Raw genomic sequence first — 21173 nt, forward strand, 5'->3', positions numbered from 1 at the left:
TAAATAAAAGGTTAACTCTTGCAACAAATTATAGAGTGCCTGTTTGGTTAGTTTTGCTTTTCTAAAGCAATTTCCAGACATATATTGAATATGTGTTACTTCCTAAAACAGAAATTTTATTGGAAGTTATATCTGAATAAAAGTGAGATGCGAATACTTGGAAGAAGGCACATGATTCTGAGACATTTCTCTTGCAGGCTGTAGATGATTCACAGGAAAGAAATTTTTGATGTCTTGCCAGAATACAAAATGTTAGATCCTTACATGGTGCAAATGAAAGGAGCTCCATTTTCTTCAGTACACATTTATGGCTGCGGTCTGGCTTATGTTTCCTTTTGTAGATATCTTTCACTGAACTGTCTTAGTTTTGAGCAGTCTTTGCTCAAAGAACGACAAAAAAAAAAAAAAAGGCAACTGTAATACCGGACACTGGACAGAGAAAACTTTGGGATTACAGAAATGTGGGTAGGAAAATAGTCTGATAATGTTTGAGCTCAGCACATAAATGAGATCTTTAAATAGACAGACCACAATGTGAATATTTTAGAGATGGCCTTAAATCATAAACTGTTCTTCTTCAGGGAAGTTTACTTTCAAACACTGGTTCTGGGAGATAGACTATTTTGCTCGCTTGCACTCTAATACTTTTGTAATACACATTTTATGTGATCCAGGTGCCTCAATCATGATTTAAATAGTATGGCATTTATTAGTAAAATATACTGTCATTTGCAACTTGACAAAGTAATGCTTACTGATGAATGAAGTGTCCTGGAAAACTATGGAAATAAGACAGCCGCAAAATTATAGCTGCTGTAAGAGCTTAAAAAGTAGTGCTAAATAGTAGCATGCTATTAAACAAATTTTATTCCTTACATATGACATTGAATGTTTATTTCCTAGTTAAAACATAAGGCAAATAAATATTCTAATTATAAATGAAATGGAAAGTATGCATCCCTTTGAATCTCTACAGCAACGGGTTTGCCAATGCTTATAATAAACAAAAGGGGATTCTCTCAAGGAATTGAAGAATAAATCTGATATATAACTGTGAAATAAGTAATACAAGCATCTCATGACTGCTTACAGCAGAAGTTCTTAACTATTGTCTGAACAGGATTAGTAGCCAGAAGTTATTTAGACTATCAGTGGATAAGAGAAGATTATGTATTCAAACTGCAAAATTGCTTCAGCATTGTATTTTTTTATTACGTCTCACATTTGTTTCAAAACCTGAGCAAGTACAATGGAATGTATCTGTATTTTCACTTTAGTCTTAAAAAAAGATATATTCAAATGTATCTGGGTGCATACATATCTTTTACACATCTTTTTAATGTATTCTCTTCAGTAGTAAGAAGTATATGGAGCATTCATAGCATGTATTTCTTCCAGAAATGATTTTAGTGAGATTAGGTTCCTCCGTGTTTATCTACACTTTTTCTTGTTGAGCATTTTATTTTTTAACTTTGTTACTTTTTGTCTAAAAATAATTGCTGATTTTTTCATCAGAAATGTGTATGCCCATTTATAAGGAAACAAGTGCCTTCCTACAGTACACCAATGCCATTGTCAGTCTTATCTGTAATCTGAAATGGTTTTGTTTATTTCATTATCACTGGATATCTTGTTTTACAGCCCGAATTTCTCTTTTAAAATAAATTCTCAATACAGAAAGAAGACAAGATCCTCCTGTTGTAGATGGCAACTAAACTTTTACATCATGAGAGCAAATAATTAAATTAGAATATGCTTAGGATATTAATTCAACCTAGGAGGCATGACATATTCATCTGTCGTGGTTTAAACCCTAGCCAGACAGCTTGTTCACACCCTCTCAGTGAGTGGTGCCAGGCTGAGAGCAATCTAGTCCCCCCCCCGGGGCTCTCCCCTTCCCCACTCCCAGAGGAACAAGGAGGAGGATCAAAAGAGTGCAACTCCCACGGGTTAAGACAAGAACAGTCCAGCAACCAATGTACAACACAAATCACCACCGCTACTATCAACTACAACAATGATAAGAGAAAATAACAAGGGAAGAGAATACGATATCACCGGCCAAGAAACGAGTCCCACCCGGAAGCCCGTGTCCTTCCGGGTAACTCCCAGTTACCCCCCACCCTGGGCATGACGTGCTGTGGTATGGAATACCTCCTTGGCTAGCCGGGGTCAGGCGCCCCATCTCTGCTTCCTCATGGCTTCCCCTCCTCCCTGGCAGAGCATGAGCCTCACAAAGTTCTTGGTCAGGGTAAACATCACTTAGCAACAACCGAAAACATCGGTATCACCAGCACTGTTCCCAGACTGGAAGTCAAAACACAGCACTGCACCAGCTACCACGAAGGAGAAACATGACTGCTACTCCTGAACCCCGGACACATCCCACTGCTGGAAAAAAAAACAGGAAAAAAACAAAAGCTGTATTTATTTATGGTAGATTGTTAGATATTAATTAAGCCTTGCAGGTTAATATTCAAAGAATAGAACAATGTTTATTTCTACAGCTTTGATGCTTTAAATTAGACTAGTACTGTGAGTGACATGCAATGAGAACTCAGATGTCAGGAATGCACAAGAGGACTTTTACCATTCTCAGTTATTTTTATTCCTCTTAATTTCTTTAAATAAAGTATAAAAATGTGACACTTTGTGCACTCATGTTTGTATATTTAGTGCTGGAAAAGGTAAAGGAGAAAAAAAAAAGAAAAAAAAAGAAAATAAAAAGCCATGGTAGCAAACAGTATATTGTTTCACTCAATAAATGGCTGTTTTCATAGAAAGACTAATTTGGGAGATATTTCATAATTTCTGCTAAGTGTGTTATTGACATTGTCTTGTCTAAAGGCCAGTAACTCACCTTCCAAGTTCTTCACAAAGACTCAAAGAACCAGGAATGTTTTCTAGTTTAAAACAAAACTGAAGAACAACACAACCCTCTTTGTATCTTTTGAACTGTGTTTCCTGTCTATATCCTAATACCAGAATTAGCATTATGATAGGCTATTTATGCTTACAGGCATATCAGTTTAGATAATGTGTACCTGGAGATAAATTTGTCTGTGTATTGCATAATGCTCTAAGAACTGCAGTATGGAGGCTGAGGAATAATTGAAGATAAAATCCTCAGTGGTGAAATACCTTATGATTCTGCAGGAGCACAGAGTATAATAATATGGTCTGGAGACAAATTTACAGTATGGGAAATTAGATGCCACCTGAATTTTGACTACATACCTGTATATAGTAAATAATCATGAATGATGAAATATTGGGTATGCTTTATAAATATATAAATATGCATTAACATTTGGTATGCAGGAAAGGTTTGTGTCAATGGAAGAAGGCTTACTCAGAGATGGGATATGAATATGCAGCAGCTGAACTTTACTCCTCTACTGGAATTTGTAAATCAGCATTCTTATTTTTGTTTTTACATTTTCTGTTGTAAAAAAGCAACTGGCTGCAGTATCAGCGCTTACCTTCAAAGCCTCTTGCCCTAGATTTCATAGCAGGGCAGAAATGAGACTTGATATTTTCACTACTTAACAGACCAGGGCTGGGAGATTTTGGCGTATTGCAGTGCTGCATGCGTGACATACTGTTCACCATGCTCCTTTGTTACTGTCCTGCAGCTCTTCTCTATGTCAGAATTTACTATATGGGAAGCAGTTTTATCATAGAATCATAGAATAGTTAGGATTGGAAAGGACCTTAAGATCATCAAGTTCCAACAGGGACACCTAGCACTAAACCATGCCACCCAAGACTCTGTCCTACCTGGACCTGAACACAGCTAGGGGGGGACCATTCACAGCTTCCCTGGCCAACCCATTCCAGTGCCTCACCACCCTAACAGTAAATTTCTTCCTTATATCCCATCTAAACTTCCCCTGTTTAAGTTTTAACCCGTTACCCCTTGTCATATCACTACAGTCCCTAATGAAGAGTCCCTCCCCAGCATCCCTATAGGCCCCCTTCGGATACTGGAAGGCTGCTATGAGGTCTCCATGCAGCGTTCTCTTCTCCAGGCTGAACAGCCCCAACTTCCTCAGCCTATCTTCATATGGGAGGTGCTCCAGCCTTCTGATCATCCTTGTGGCCCTCCTGTCAACTTGCTCTAACAGCTCCATGCCCTTTTTACGTTCCCTTCTTTTAGCATCCCTGCTGGCAAAGCTGACTGGGATGACTGCAATTCTCTACCCTGCGTCATACAGCAAAAAAATAGTGACCTGAAAGAACTGATGGGTTGAATGAGGTCATTAAACTGAGACAGTTGGACAAGTGACATCATTTTAAACTTTCAAATATGTGTGAATATTTGTTTAGTCAAATAAGTCAAATATTCTCATTTCCTAACCTGTTTCAAGGGAAACTAAGCAATCAGGATTTCTAACATTTTTGTCAGTCTGGAGACATATATGGATTACCTAATACCTTTATAACAGCCTTTGAAAATAGCCTTTCATTTAGATTACATATGAGGAAGAGGCTTTACTGTGAGGGTGGGGAGGCATGGGAACAGGTTGCCCAGAGAAGCTGTGGCTGCCTCATCCCTGGCAGTGTTTAAGGTCAGGTTGGATGGGGCTTTGAGCAACCTGGACTAGTGGGAAGATGTCCCTGCTTGTGGCAGAGGGGTTGGAGCTGAATGAGCTTTAAGGTCCCCTCCAACACAAACCGTCCTATGATTCTATGATTTTAATATAAACGTAGCTCAAATTTCATTCTGGCCATTAATTAAATCACTATGATTTTTTTTTTCTTTAACATAAGTGATTATATTTAATAAATGGCAACTATTATAGAAATAAGGTATACAACAAGTAATCCTATGTTTTAAAGTTGTTTAAATTATGTGAAATTGTGGCTTAAACTTGACTAAAATAACCATGATTTAGGAAGTGTTAATATTATTTTGATTTAGCTTTTACTTTTGCTTCTTTTTGAGCAATATTTCCTAATTTTAACAAGTGCTTCAACACAGAAAAAAGTCTGTTAGTCATCAAATAGAAATAATACTAAGAGCCTTGATCTCCTGGAATAAATTTTTGGTATGTATGACATTTAGATGTTTTCATTATTAAAATTACCTCCAAAAATACCTATTGCAGATACTTACAATTAGTGATAATGATTATGCAGTTTAAACTTCAACATTTCTTTCAATCTCTTTTTTTTCCTCAGTGAATACTCATTACCCTGATAAGTAGCTCATTTCTCTATATTGTTGCTGGGATTTTTTTATGTAAGAAATTATAGGTGATGACTCAAAATTACCTTTTAGAACTAATTCGACTAGGAATATATTAATTGGTTTGTTCTAAAGTAGTAATTTATTACATTTGAGCATAATATCTTGACAATTGTCCATGTACTGACAAAACAGCTTTCTGAGATGTATTTATATGTGTTTGAAAAGATCATTTTGTATTTCTTGTACATTCTGGGGTTCAAGGAAATCTGCCATGGCTGATGTAGGAAGGCAGACTCCAACGTCTGAAAAAACTTGCAATATAATTAAGTGGTAATAGTACTATTGCAGTGTTTTACAAGTCAGTAACAGTCTCCAAGTGAATAAACTATGAAGCTGAAAGCTGCACAGTTTATTCCAATGATGGAACTGGACTATTGCCAAGAGCGTTGCTACAATAGTGGCGTCAAATTAGTATTCTGTAAATGTTTGATTAAATAAAGTTCACTGTGGATTTTTGCATGTGGTATGGAAAATAATGTCTCTGAGAATGAAGAGAAAGTGGCATTTGTGGGGTCACCGCCTTTGAGGCATGCCCTGTGATGCGGTCAAGTGACCGCAAGTCTCTTATTTAACACACCAGCATGTGGAATGAGAGCAGATTTTCAAGGTGTAAAAGGCACTGAAAGGAGAAACACCACCTACAGTTCCATTGCAATGGGGTACTGACATTATTCTCAGTGGTCCTACCTCTTCTGAATTTTGGAGCTAGGGGATTGAGACATAAAAAACCTAAATGAGTTATAAATCAAGAAGTTAATGTTTTGGTCTCTGCACCAGCATGGTGGCTGTGATGAGTATCACACTTTTCTCAGAAAAGACAGATTGAAAGATTTTTGGAAGATGTGCAGCCTAAGTTTTAGAAATATGTGGAAAATTATCTGTGAAGCCCAGCACAACCCAGGTAAGAACTAGCAGGACACTGGAGTGGTTCCTGAGACAAATCTCCATGACACTGAATCTTGACAATTCTGCTGAGATTTCCATATAAAGGAACTAATTTAATATAAACATTTGGATGCAGATGCCCACTTGAACTAGCAACTGGATGGAGGCCACCAGTTTAGTTTGTATAAATGACCGAACAGCTGTCAAACTGTCACGATTTTGGTCAAAAGCCAGCTTTTGAAGAATGATTTAGAGATGAAAAATCTGGGGGTGTGTGGTTATTGATCCCCTCAGACCTCGTGCTGTACCTCACCTTCATTGAAAAGTACTCAAGGAATAAGGGTGGTGGAATGGCAGCAAACAAGAGTACAGATGCTTCTTTGGCAAATTAAATATACTAATAAAGATACTTCTCTTGCCACAGAAACCAGTTCAGACTTTCATTTCCAATGCAGGTGTCAATAAATACTTGCAAACTAGATGCGTCAAATATCTTGCATCACATCAGCCATAAATGCTGAAGAAATGAAAGATTATGGTATCAACCAAAATCAATAACATACAATAAAAAAAGTGTGGAGTATAAAATTTAAATAAAAATAGAAACATAGATGCTTGAGAATAAACAAGACTAAACTTAGGTTTGTGTTTCTGTAACTATGTTCTTCAGAAAATCAGGCTCCATGTTCTGCTTTGAAGCTCCAACACAATGAAACATTTGCAAGGGGAACACAAAATTAGCAATCAACACAACTGATTAAAATGAGTGATTGGAATTGTTTACTATAAAACCCAGCACTCTTTAACTGAAAAGTTAACATGAGGCTACTATTTTGACGTGTTAATTGAAAACAGAACAAACTATTTCCTAATTAGTTCTATTAAAAACTTTTCTTATTGGACTCAAATAAACTTAATACAGAAATACCCTTAACATCATTTGAAGTTATATATACAGTAGATGCTTTCCAGTAAAGGTGATCTGAGTTTGCCACCAAGGATAGTCTAATCCACAAAAGTTAAGATCAAGATTTGGTCAAGGCCTTGGTTAAGATCAAGATGTACAGTAAAATTGAAAATAATTATTAGGTTTTTCATAAAGAACACTTTGTTAGTGGACAAACAGTACCACTGTTCTGACAGTATACACGCCTGTTCATAACCCTTATTTTTATGCCTGGGCTTTATTCATTGCACATACTGTGACTTAACACCCAGTGGTTGAACACTTACCCATATTCCTAAAATGTCAATTAAAAAAAAAAAAATCAATACAAAAAACGTGGCAAAGAGCAGGTGCAGAGAGGGATCAGCAATTTCAATAGCAGGCTTCTTTTAGTTCCTTACACTTACTGTCAAGCACCATCTTTGCACTAAATCCAGTTTCTATAGTAGATAACAGCAATACTATATTAATGGCAACTGGATGAGGATCATCTTGAAATACCACTAGAGAACTCTTAACAAAAGATAGATAGATAGATAGATAGATAGATAGATAGACAGACAGACAGATAGATAGATAATAGACAGATGGATAGATCCAGCTAAATATTCTTTTTTGTTGTTTGTTTTGCTTCTTCCCTCAAGATGATTATTGGGGCTAAAGGAGTGCTGAAACCGCATTTTGACTCACATCATCTCTTCCTGGAGGACTCATTCCATTGGGTAGTAATTGCATCAATGGAGTGAAGAGCAAACAGAAAATATATTAAATGCTGAAGTGGATTAAGCTGTTCTGACATGACAGAATACCTGGAGTGGCTGCTGCCAGACTGCTTCAGCAACACACTTAAAGGAATTTGTAATAGACCAATTTCCCATTTTACACTGCATTTCTACTTACGGTTCCATCATTCTCTTGGTATAGTGAATCAGCTGATATGATGAAGGGATAAAAGAAGAGTTGCTCCGCTTTATGAAATTATTATATATTATCTCAATAGGGAAAATGAGAGATCAAAGTTCGGCCGTGGGAGTTTATATGAAAGAACTAAATAATTGACAAGTAAAATGGAACCTGAACCTCTTGCTGGTAATCTTTCCTAGACTTTTCAGTCAAAACATTTTAAATTAAGATAGAACAGTGAAAACCAAAATAAATATAATAAACTTTTACTTTATTCCACAGTTCTTGTAATTTCCAAATACAGGATTCAACTCTGATCCTAAATAGTTGAGCCTTTTCATCCTGGCCTTTTTAGTTGAGCTAATCAGTATTTTTATCAATGTTTTTTTGTCCAATTTTCTACCATTTCTCTTTTGCTTAATTGGAACCAAAACAGTTTGGATTGCTGTACTGAATGGAAGTAATTTTTGTCAACTCAGCATTTTATTGCTGCCGTGCTTCCACATTAACTGAGAGTGTCTCATCCCTCTGATTTTCTCTCTAGGCCAAGAAAATCTTTAACATTTTGTAGCTTTCCAAAAGATTTTTTGGTAAGTTGTTGTTTTGAGGCAGTATTTGCAATCGAGAAGCTGATAGAACAAGCAAAGATGTAAATATTTTCCCCTTAGCAAGCACTGATTCATTGAAATGGAAATTATTTATGCAAAAGTACTGTGTTTTGAACATCATTACTTGCGTCAGGAATGAGAAGCAAAAGTAATTTAAAACCAGGTGTTTTATGTTTCTTTGTTTTACAATGTCTTTTTGTCATTAGACTTATTTATATTCTGTATAACCTTTCTCATGAACAGAATATACAAGTGCAATGCAACAGATAACATACAACTTTTAACATTTCACAGAACTAAAACAATCCTCTCCATGGAAGGGGTGGGGATTGGAATTGAAATATATTCTTTTAAGCTTGCTCAGAAGAAGGAAGAAAAAAAAAGAGTAACTTTGATATCTAAGGTCTGAAACATTAAATATCTAGCAAGCCCAAAAAGTAATACCCCAGGAACTGCATTCTTCCCACTGCACCAGGGCTCCTCTGCTTCCTCACCGCTTGTGTCCCACATGGCCTGAACATTGTGGAGTCTGCCACCTCCTTTTATGTATGCCAGGCATTTCCCTAGAAGCAAACCTAACTGAGCTTAAACAAAAATAAGAAACAAAAGAAACAAGAATAATTTTTGCCTTTTACTAGATTTGGTAACAAAAAAATATGTTTATACATAAACGTATAGTTGTACATAAGCATTAATATATAACATATATAAATACATATTAAAATAAATGTTGAAAGTGAAATGATGAACAGAAGTTAGGAGTGTATGTGGATAATCTTAACTTTTAGCTAGTAAGATACAGCACAGAAATTTCAAGTGGTGATTGAAAAATCCTAAGAAATAGTCCTGTTGCGCTGGTACTGTGTCATGGCAGCAGAGAGAGTTTTGTGCTCTTGAGTGGTCCTTTTACAGAAGAGTAATCAAACAGTGCTGCTGCATTTTGCTTTTTTGAGAGCCTCAATTTGTCCTGCAGTACTGAGTGGTATAGCTTGATCCCTGGCAGAGACGCATTCAGCTGAACTTGTTACAAATCATTTGAGTGGCTTTTCCAGCACATATATGGTAGATGCAGCAGGGTGAGCAAACACTGTACCTGGTAACACACGGCTGTATACAAAAAATTTCAGTGGGAAGCTCACTCAAGACAGTGTTCTTCCGGAGTTAGGCATATTTCAGCCCATGGATTGCGCCAAGTGGAATTTGGACCAAAATAATAATAGCTGAAGAGATGTCGTTAGAAGATTGTGAAAAGGAGTTAGAACTTTTGTCATGGTACTGTCATTTCTTGGAGAACTTCAGGCTTGAAGAGGCATTTCCAGCTCAAAGGGGTCAAATATTAATTCAGGTGACATAAACGCAATTTTTCATGATAGTAACATTATTTCAATGTATTACAAGAAATTACACTGTTTATTACAATTTTGGAGTTTCAGTACCATTATACTGAAGGTATTGAAACTAGTCACACAATTCCTTTTATTTTAGAGCAGACTTTAAAATGTAGTTATTCATGCAGATTTTCAGTTTTAAACAAGAAAAATATATGTACCCTTACAGTGATAAAATAAATTGAAGGTACTTCTTGTCTTGCAGATTTCAAAGTGAAGTTGTAAAGTAATAGGAGTTAGGCTCCTTCCCAAAAATATTCATGAAGTCTGAATTTTTTAATTCCCAGAGCATATCTCTGTAGCTATACAGTTATGTATGTACAGAAATATCTAACTAGAAGAAAAATTATGTTTGAGTCGGATTGAGAGAAAGATGAGTAGCTCATTAAAAGCCTGAATGTGTCTTTGGCATTGCCATATGAGATGCTCAAAACTATGTGCAGGGCAGGTGTCAGTTCTGAAATGGCAGATGGCATTTTTGGTGCATCAACATCATTAGCTAGCAGCAGAGCTTCAAAAGTAAAGGTTTTGGGATGGGAGGTACCCTGCAAAATCAGCTCCCCTTCAAAATAACTGTGCTAGGAGCACATTCCCTTCTGTGACTGAGGAATCCACAGGACAGAAAAGATGTGAGAAAATGGTTGCTATCTTCTGCAGATGATACTTTGTAAGACTCCTTTTCGAGCTCCTCTGACAGGTCACCTTGGCCTGAATATTTGAGGCTAATTGGTATGGAGCTGGAGCTGCCACACTTTAGCCAAAAGTCTGTCAATACATCGCTACAGAGCAAGGAGCGAGCTCTACCTTCTCTGTGCTACTTTCCAAGTAACAAAACAAAGACAGAAATATTTATTTACTTCACTGGAATTAAGAAGAATAAGTGAAAAATGCTTTGAAAATAAGCAATTATTATTAAAGCTTATTGATGCAGCAGAAGCATGTACTTCAGTGAATTCAGACAAACCTGTGAAGAGTCAAGGGCTACTCTCATTTCACATTCTTTTTCTCTTAGTGGTGGTTTGGAAAGGCTGTGCTCCAAGTACTTATTTGGTCCCAGTCTCTCAGGTCTCTTTGTTGTAAATGTGATATCTTTAGAGCATGGAGGATAGGATTCAGCTGGAGACGAAACAGCATGTACCAGCACGCTGCATCTCATACTTTGGCCATTTTGCTCCTTTGCCCCTCACCCCACACAACAAAGAAAAGAGAGATCTTAAAAACTGTGGAAAAAAAAAAAAAAAAAAAGAAAAGGCAGCTGATTTTGCTTACATTAAAATTCATGAACACATGGCATGGCCTTTAAGCTCGAAAAGTAACAGTGTTTGCATGAAAGGACAGCTCCTCATGCACAGATCAGGCCATTTTAAAAAACCCTGCAATTATGACGGCAGTAATGCCATTTTTCTGGAGCTAGAGGTTTGGTTTTACTATCTTTTCTCATCTCTTCAGCTTCTTTTTGTTCCTCTCCCTAACACTATAAGCCATATTTCTTGGGAAATAAAACAACAAACCAAACAACAAAATAAAATCAACCAAAAAATAAAAAACCACACACCCCTCCCCCCCCCCCAAAAAAAAAACAACAAAAAACAAATAAACCAAAAACTTAATTAACAAGAGCATATCTTATTTGGCAATGATGCTGATTGCTGATGACATTTTCATGTTCATGTTTTTATGTTACTGCTATATAGTATATTCTCAGCTTTGTCTGTGGGCTCATTTATTTCCTAATTTATCTTTGAGAATAGAAAACCTTCAAGTATTAAAACTGAAATTTAAGAAAAGAAAACTGGACTTGAGGGTGCTGGTAGCTAGTCAAGATAAAATGTCATATGAATAATTCCATACTTCAAAGGACAGCAAATGATTTGCAGGGGGTTAGGAAGCAATGTCAGGTTTTTTTCTCATACTTTGGGGTAAAAAAATACCAGATTTACTGGGGGTACACGTATATTGCTTGGAGACTGTCTACTCCAGTATAGGGGGAAGACTGGGCTGACACAAAGGGCATTGCTTCACCTCACCAGGGGTCCAGGACACTTTGTGGAGGTCTGATTTTAAATAGCGACAATGCCACATTAGATGTCACAAAATGAAAGGCTCAGTTGCATCCAGGAGCAGGTGGCCAACACCTCTCAAAATAGCACCATTTCAGTGTTGAATTTTGTGTCCAGCTTACTGCGTTAATAAATGGATAAACTGGTGTGATTACATAGGCTGCAACCTCAAAACATGTTTAGTACAAGGCCAGGGCTTTTTATTTTTATTGCAGCAGCATGGCATATTAGTTACTAGACCTAATGGGAATGACTGGCAGCATTAATGATAGAACAATATACCAAGCTGGGCTCTTGACTTGCAATAACTGAATAACGTTTGTGGGACAGCTCTGGGAATCCTCTGTGTGAGCAAAAGAAGTCCTGCTGTTTTCTCATTTAATTAAGTTTAAATCTATGGAGACTGGCAGTGCGTGTCTTGGGCTTATGCCTTTTTTTTTTTTGACTTATTCCTTGCAGCTTAATGTCATTGTAAAGTAGTTTTTAATCAACAGACATTCTTAACTGGGAATGAATCTGACACCTAGTTACCTTAGTATAATGATTTTTATTAATTGCAACACTAAGTAGACGAAAAATATCTATGATGATACGCAGTAATAAAACACTGAACAGTAAGCTAGACTTCAAAAAGAACTTTATGATTTTCTCTTCTGGGTCACTCACAGTTGTGGTTGCCTGGACTTTTTAACCGGAGGGGCTCTCTTTAGTCTGGTTTTAATGTTGCAAACCAAGTCATTAAGGGTTTTTTTTCTACATCAGGCGGAAAATTATGGGTCAGAGGAGGAGCATCTGGTTTCCGAACCACCACAAATATATGTGAGTTTCAAGGGAAACTGATTTAGTCCTGCTTTATGAAGAAATACTACTTCTATGCATTGGAAAGAGTTGTAAATATAGGTATGGATACAGATATAAATATACAGATAAAAAGACACATATACTGTATGATTCAGTACTTCTTGGAGCCAATATCAGCTGAATGATGTTCCTGACAAGAAGCCATGTAGCACTACAGCACAGGGAATGAAATTAGCCATGCTACATTTAAGTAACCTTGGTCAAGAAAGGTGGTAATTGCTAAATCTATAAACTTTTAAATTAGCATTTCCAGACACAGGAAGCTAGAATGGGATTATTTAATGTAATAAAGTTCTTTTTAATGCAGGGAAAATTTGCTGATTAGGGGTAACGAAAAGAAGTAAAAGATATTTAGCCACTGCAACATGCATCTTTACAAGAACCAGGTAACTTATTCTTGAGCTTTAGCTTTCTTATTTGTTTAGCAAATAGATGTGATCTGTCTGCCAATTTGCATCACCCTTCACTGCAGGTTCACAGACAAGGTAACAGTTTTCCATGCAGGTTTCCTAATGTTAAATTTGCAAAGTACATACTTTTCCCTCTTTCCAGCCTCTTGTCATGTCATGCGTTACTTTGCTCTTTCCTCTTGCCCTTTCCTGCAAGTTGTAGGCTAGTAGCTTGAGTATTAAATGGGGAAGCAAGGATATGGTTATAAACAAGGTAAAAGGAAGGATTAAACTTTTCTCCATATCCCTGGTGCTTCTTTAACTTGTAAAGGAGAGACTGAACTCCCTCTTTCCATGTCTGTGTTGTGCACAGAGCCTTATCCGGTAGAGACTCTGTGGTGGCTCGTCAGGTTACTTTGCTTGCAGACAGAGAGAGAAGCATCCCATTTGTAGTTCCTCCTATGTCCAGGTCTAGCAAAACTAGCTGTGTCTGCACAGCTCTGCATGTACTGCTAAAGAGACATGCAAGTAAGTGTCCCAGGCTAGGAAACCATTCTCTGTGAGTGTGTATGAAAGAGCCTGTATGTTTCCTGTTAAAAAAAATCCTCTCAAGGATATTCCTTTTTTGTTGGAGGGACAAACCTAAATTTGCACTGTCAATGGTCAAAGGGGCATGTTAGAAGTCCACAGAGCTCTCCTTTGGACAAGTGATGGTCCATAGCACCTCAAGGGCAGCACCCAGAATTAACTCATATAATAAGAGGATTTTTCTCCCCATGTACTTAGGAATAGCAATCTCAGTTTTGAAGAATATGCAATAAATACTGGCAATTCATACACTAAAAGGCAAGGATTAGATTCAATATTTAATGGCTATACTAGAGACTACTGACAATCATATCAACTGAAGGTGGCAGGATAAGGTGGAAAAAATTATAAATCAATGAAAGATAATGTCAAAGAGCAGAAAAAAGAAAAACTATAGAGGCAATTTAAAGTCCCACGGGTAAACCTAGAAGCTAAGGAATGCTTGAACTAAAGCTTTTGTTTATAATGTTGTTGTTCTTTCAGTACAGATTTTCTAATTTTGGTATATTATATAAATCAATATCACAACAGAAAGATAAAATGACACACATAAAATAAAACACAAAATTACCCCTTTATGGGCTAACTGCTTTTTAGATATTATTCTTAAAGCACCAAATAAAACAATAATTTTATAGCTGTCTACAACATATGAATGAATTCACCACCGCTCTGCACTCCCAGGTGATTAACACATGTATATTCTGAGCATTACCTGAGTGCCTTCTGCTATCATGAGAATGTAGAATTTGTCTTCCTGTGGATTATGAAGGTCAAATGTATTTCAATATTTAGTTGCATTCTGCAGAGATACCAGGAAATACTTTGTCTCCAGCTGAAGTCCAAAGAGAGGGATAAATCTGATTTTACCGTGGTTTTATGGGACACTTTACAAGTCATCCAGAACTTGGAAACTAACTTTTGGTAGCTAAAGAATGAGCTTTAATATATCATCTGAATCTCTGGGAATTTCTGTTATGTTAGAGACAGATACGGATCATAATTTTATGAACAGAAATACCCACATTTGTTTTATTCACTTAATCTCTCATGGAATTTGCATCTGAAGAAATTGCATATGTAAAAACTTTTTCTTCATAACAAACACTGCAAAAAAATGCCTGTCTTGTGGTAAGTTTGGGATGATATAGCATCACCTAGCCAAGTTTTTCTGAAAATGAAGCCTTATTTCTCTGCATTTTGTCCATTTTATCCACCAAAAGCAGCTAACATTAGATAACAGCATTTATTTGATACTTGATCATCACAAACATATGAGGATATCTATCTAGTGAAATTCCCAAAGATAGAATATCAAAGTAACAGTACCTTTAATTCTGTTACAATCTTCTAGATGAGTGGAGCATGCAAACAGTTCTGCTTGAGCACATTTTTCTACAATGCTTCCAATAGAGGGGAAATCATTCTACTAATGTAAAACAAAACAAAACAAAACCCTGCTGCAGGACACCATTTATATAACATTTTGGAAGAATCTTTTTATAACACAAAGAAGTCATAAGGTACTAATGTTGACAGTTCTGCTCTGTTTTGGGAGATTAATGCACTGATGGTGCTGCCCATAATTCACATACTTTTGATAGTATTATAAATAAATATTCCCTGTAATGAATTTAGGTCTTACAGAAAAGTGATATTTTCCGCCTTCTTGGGAGGCTTCTGAAAGTTACAAAGTGCATCATATTTAAATGTAGAGATAAAAAGAAAAATTACTTGAGACCTATTTCTTTCTTTAGTTTAAGGAATAGGATTTTATTTTTCTTTAAAGCTGATATATTTAGCACTTAATTTGTAGGTGTCATCTCCTCACCTCTTTCTTTCATATACGCTCTTATCTTTTGCGAGGGTGATAAAAGCTGCACCTACCACAGGTCTTTAGACCTATCCTTGAGGGTCAGTGTATGGTAAGTATAGCTCAGAAAAACTGTTCTTCCTCTGTCTTTTCTAAAAGAAGCTGAGAAAGTCCAATAGCTGTTTGTTATGACCGTATTGTTATATCTGAATACTTTCAGCCTTGTTGGAAATTTTTGAACAGTGTTAATATCAAGGACAACCAAGTTCTCTATGCAGAGCAGAATTTTAAAGATTTTATAAATGAAGGTTAAAAAAAAAAACAAAAGCAAAAAAAAAAAGAAAAATATAAAAGAAAAAAGAGCACAAAAAAAACATAACTACCCCAACCAGCAAATAAAACAAACAAAAAACAACAAAACAAAAGAAAAACAAACAAAAGTCTGGTCCTGCTTAGAAGACAGTTGATTTCATTTAGCATCAACCTAAACTGCCTTCTCATTTCCATCTCAGAGGCCAGTTAGGAAAATGGCAAATGTTGGAGCTGACAAAACCAAAGGTTAATACCCAGGGATGGAGGTGGCTTGCAAAGCAAGCAAAATGAGAACACTATGAATAATGCACATATTCCACCCAGTGGGCTGAAATTGCAGTGGATTTCAAAGGACTCAACATGTGCATTTGCTTGAAATCCAGACAGCAATCTAAACATTTTGCTGTAAATCTAACATTTACTTTTAAACAAGGTATAAGTCTGGAGATATGGAAACTATGTTTGCTACCTCAAACTAATATGAGTTTCCACAGCATCCAGATTTTGCTGCCTCTTCTGAACTGGATGATAGACATATTTGTCAAGTTTTTTCTGAGACAAGAGAACAGCAATAAAGAAACTACCATTTTCCCTATTATAACAAATTCAAGGTTTCTCTAACATCAGTTTGAGATTAAAAGAAAAAAAGGAAGTCTACAACCAAAGCACTAAAACCAAATAAGAACATGCTACATTACTTTACAATTATTCTCCTTAGAAACCCTTACCAATTAAACCTCAATATATTTGTTAATTTCAGAATCAAGAAAAAGATTGTTTCACATTGCTTATTATACATTTATTCTCTTAAAAGTTAATTTCTAATTATTGCGAATTTTATATCAATTTGGAGGTAAGATGCAAAGGCAGCTTTGTACATCTTTGTAAATACCTTTTTTCCCAGACTCGGGATCTGTTGCTGTAGCTAAGCTCTAAATACATACATAATTTCACGTAATGTTTTCTCATCCATAGCAAGGCTTAATTTGTTTTCATGTTTCAGATCTCTCATATTTAAAATGTCAGATGACTGCATTGCTAATCTTGCAGTTAACAACTGGCCTTCCTACCCTTTGTGAATTCAAAGCTACATGTCTATTCTTGCAAAAAGCCTCCCACTAATCTCATCCAGACTTCTCAAAGATACTTCTGCAGAAGCTGTGCTGCTTATTTGCTCTCTTGCTGAATATCTTAAGATAAATAAAAAAGTAATAGGACCTTACAATCTGATCATTAACACTTAATAGCTCTAAAATGTATTTTCCTTCCTACAGAGAATGTACGAGTCTATTCTGTAATGAACAACAAAGGAAGTGTAATGAAAGTACAAGTAAGGAATTTACAGAGACAGTTCGCATCTACATCAGCAATCTACTCATTTCAATAGCTAATTGCTAATTCAGTGTTTAATTGCTCAGTATCACATTATGTACTTGTCTGCAAAATACAGCAGTCAGTTCAAATGGCTTTCAGAAGGGCTTCTTAATGGCACAGTTCTCTTCCTAGCTTCTTACTAAATGTAATTATTACAGATGTCATCTGGAATATTTAACAGATATGAGCAGCCTCCCATCGCCTGCAAAATATTCAACTGCTTTCCAAGAAGTCCCAGGACCTTTTTTTCAGACACTGAAGCTGCTCCCTCCAGGTGACTGTCAGGCCATTGCACCACCCAGCCAGCATGCCAAATATATCAACCTATTGTTACCTGTCCCAGACTGTATGGGGCAAGGCCACCCTTTAGTCCCTGCTCCATGGGGTCTGCAGAGTGCATCACCACCGTGACATAGTACATGACCCATTGCTGCTCTCAAATGAAATTTTAATAAGTACAATTTTCTCTCCATTCTTGTGTGGGGAACATTATGTCCTCATAAAAAATTGCAGTGTAAGATCCCGGTTCACACTGGTCAGCCAATTTATATTATAAATTAGTTATGATAAAACATTTTAAAACTTTAGTAGAGCTCAGATCATTTGGGGTCTATTTCAAGGAGAATTATGCAACCTCCTGCAAGCAGGAAGCATTTTTCAGTGTTTCAATGTCTGCGTTATATTCCAGACATTAGAAAGCATTTAAAGGAGCACAAGCTATAAGCATTGCAGGTAAAGCAAGGCAAAAAATTGTTCACAATTTGCTGAGCATCAGAATGTTTAGATATATCTGGTAATCTCTATATAGCAATTTATGCTACAGCAGCCAAAGCACAGAAACTACATTTGTATCCAATTTAAAAACATGAATGTTCCATTGTTACCCTAGAGCTTAAAGACAATTTACAGAACTAGGGCAGTATGAAGTATTGCTACAATAAACTGTTGGTTTACTTCCCTTTTATAGCAAAAATTAGGGGAATACTGCAACTGTTGTCAAGTCTTAAAATATGGTTGCAATAAAAGAGAAGCCATTGGGTTTCTCTAATTTCAATGGTTTTCTTTATTATTCAAACACCTTTTTGAATCTTTCATCGATTCAGATGTGATTTGTAAAATTAAATACATAACCCTTCAGCAATTAATCTAAGTCTCTGGCTACTGCTAAAGTAGGGTTTTTTTATGTGTTTTTTTCCTTCCATGAGATAACATTCTAATTCTTCAAAAACTTGCTCATTAATTCCCCTACTTAGCAGGAGTTTGAAGAGGTTATAAAATGTTTTCCTGGTAATATTTTTCTAGAATTAAAGAAGAAACACCTTATAACTAGTCTCTGTGAATTCATTTGATAATCACCCTAGTGAGATTTTATTGTTGACTTAGACATAAATGATACATTCTAGTTCATAGAAAGCTACAGTCACTTTGATCATGTAAGACTTCTTGTATAATGATTGAAGATCCAGGATACAGTGAGTTAATATAGTCAATAAGAACAATTACTTTCATGACTGTTTTCAGTGAATAAAAGGAATTAACTAAATGCTCAATAATATGTAAATACAATGGGCTACCATCTATTCCTTACCTCCCTTCAACAAGAGAAACAGAATAGCTCAAAATGTCCAGTCTAGACTTTTTAAATTAACAATAAGCAATGCTTCACTGCATGATTAGTCCCTCTGAAAACAACTGTAATGCCAGAGGATTAATATACAGCAATAAGATCATAAAAATTCAAATCCTTAGACTCTTTGGGGAACAGCACCCAGGATTTAAGAAGCCTTCATTTGCTGCTTTGGGCACACCCAGAACACCAGATGATGGCTTTAGGTGGAAAGAAATTTCCCCTCATCAGCATAAGAATCAGTAAATGTAATTACAAATTCAGCTGCTGCTTTTTGTATGATGATAAGGAATGGAGAGGAGGTATTTTCAAAATGTGTAAACTAAAATAATGTAGAGAATTACAAGTCTGAGAGTGGATAGAGTTAGAACAACCCTGTAACTCCTTGAGTTTACACCAGTCACTTTGCAAAGAGTCAAGGAGAGAGATGTCTCTTCCATGGTCTGCAAACTCTGAGTTAAATGGTCCTTAGACAAACAGGCAATTCAAGCACAGTTGTTCACAAGCACAATTTTAAGGTGCTCCTCACATGGAACAGTTGTTGATGTCTGCGTGAGGCACTTGAAAGAATGAGCTTTAAGCAGAGGGAGTGGAGAAAAATAAGTAAGTAAAAATAAAAAAAGAAAAAGATCAGTATAGCAGTTGACAGATATTTGGATTTTAGTAAGGCATTTGACACTGCCTCATGAAATCTTAACTGAAAAATTAATTCAAGTCAGCTTGGCTGGAGACATTTGTGTGTGGATTGAATACTGGCTAAAAGACAAATGAAAAAAATTACGATACACAGCTGTGTAACAAGATGGTTGGAAATGTCCAGTGGGGTAACACATACTGATTATTAATCTGGGTTTACTTTTTTAATCATTAATAAGATATAAAAAGACATAGATGAGATCTAATGAAATGCATAGATTATGCTCGTTCTAGAAGATCCAAAATGACAATAAGGAGGATGAAATAGTGACTGACAAGAAACATGGATGAAGCATGGCCTAGATTCATCAAGAGAGTCAAAATTTTACTGCAAACAAAAAAAAACCAAGATGAAACATATAGATTGTTGGAAGATGAACCATCAGAATAAGCAATGTAGGAAATGGAACAGTAGTAATGGATATACCATCTGATATCTGTTGGAGGGACAGTACAAGCAATCCAGGAGATTCCTTAATTGTGTGGAAGACAACTTCCTCCTGCAAGTAACAGAGCAGCTGAGAAAGAGAGGTGCCATGCTTGATCTTGTGCTCACCAACAGGGACGGGCTGGTTGGAAATGTGATGCTCCAGGGCAGCCCTGGCTGTAGCCATCATGAGATGGTCATGTTCGAGATCCTCAGGACAGTGAGAAGAGCGTGCAGCAAGCTCACTGCCCTGGGCTTTGAGAGCAGACTTTGGCCTCTTCAGGAACTGGCTTAGTAAAGTTCCATGGGATAAAACCCTAGAGGTGTAGGACCTTGCACTTGGCATGGTTAAACTTCATGAGGTTGGCATCAGCCCACCTCACAAGTGCGTCGAGGTCCCTCTGGATGGCATTCCTTCCCTCCAGTGTATCAACCGAACCACACAGCTTGGTGTCAGTGGCAAACTTGCTGAGGGTGCACTCAATCCCACTGTGGGTCCCACTGGGTCAGAGCAATCCCAGGCATAGCTACAGGTGGGGCAAAGAAGAGATTCAGAACAGCCTTGTGGAGAAGGACTTGAGGGTGTTGGTTGATGAGAAACTTAACATGAGCCAGCTTCAGTGTGAACTTGCAGCCCAGAAAGCCAACCGTATCCAGGGCTGCATCAAAAGGAGCGTAATCAGCAGGTCAAAGGGGGTGATCCTGCCCCTCTACTCTGCTCTCATGAGACCTCACTTGGAGTGTTGTGTACAGTTCTGGTGTCCTCAACATAAAAAGGACATGGAACTGTTGGAACAAGTCCAGAGAAGGGCCACGAGGATGATCAGGGGACTGGAGCACCTCCCCTATGAAGACAGGCTGAGGAAGTTGGGGCTGTTCAGCCTGGAGAAGAGAAGGCTGCGTGGAGACCTCATAGCAGCCTTCCAGTATCTGAAGGGGGCCTATAGAGATGCTGAGGAGGGACTCTTCATTAGAGACTGTAGTGATAGAACAAGAAGTAATGGGTTCAAACTTAAGCAGGGTAAGCTTAGATTAGATATAA

The 21173-nt window shown here is 36.9% G+C and overlaps 1 protein-coding gene and 2 long non-coding RNA genes across 3 annotated transcripts in view; 1 reads left to right on the top strand and 2 right to left on the bottom strand.

Moving 5' to 3' along the window:
- Positions 1-21173, top strand: part of BCHE (butyrylcholinesterase) — a 407570-nt gene that overhangs the window by 329676 nt on the left and 56721 nt on the right. The gene's annotated exons all lie outside the window — the stretch shown is intronic.
- LOC133268853 (uncharacterized) overlaps positions 2585-21173 on the bottom strand; it is a 302382-nt gene continuing 283793 nt past the window's right edge. Inside the window, exon 2 of the long non-coding RNA XR_009743191.1 lies at positions 2585-3713. This is a non-coding gene — a long non-coding RNA (uncharacterized LOC133268853). The remainder of the gene's footprint in view (positions 3714-21173) is intronic.
- Positions 8239-11207, bottom strand: LOC133268848 (uncharacterized). The gene is made up of 2 exons (XR_009743189.1): positions 11123-11207; positions 8239-9703 (listed from the first exon to the last, which is right to left on the bottom strand). It is a non-coding gene; the product is annotated as an uncharacterized LOC133268848 (long non-coding RNA).

This window comes from Pezoporus flaviventris, unplaced genomic scaffold, assembly GCF_033815535.1.
Source record: "Pezoporus flaviventris isolate CSIRO_AGI_PZ_B2104156 unplaced genomic scaffold, CSIRO_AGI_Pfla_v1 ptg000013l, whole genome shotgun sequence".
Lineage (NCBI taxonomy): Eukaryota > Metazoa > Chordata > Aves > Psittaciformes > Psittacidae > Pezoporus > Pezoporus flaviventris.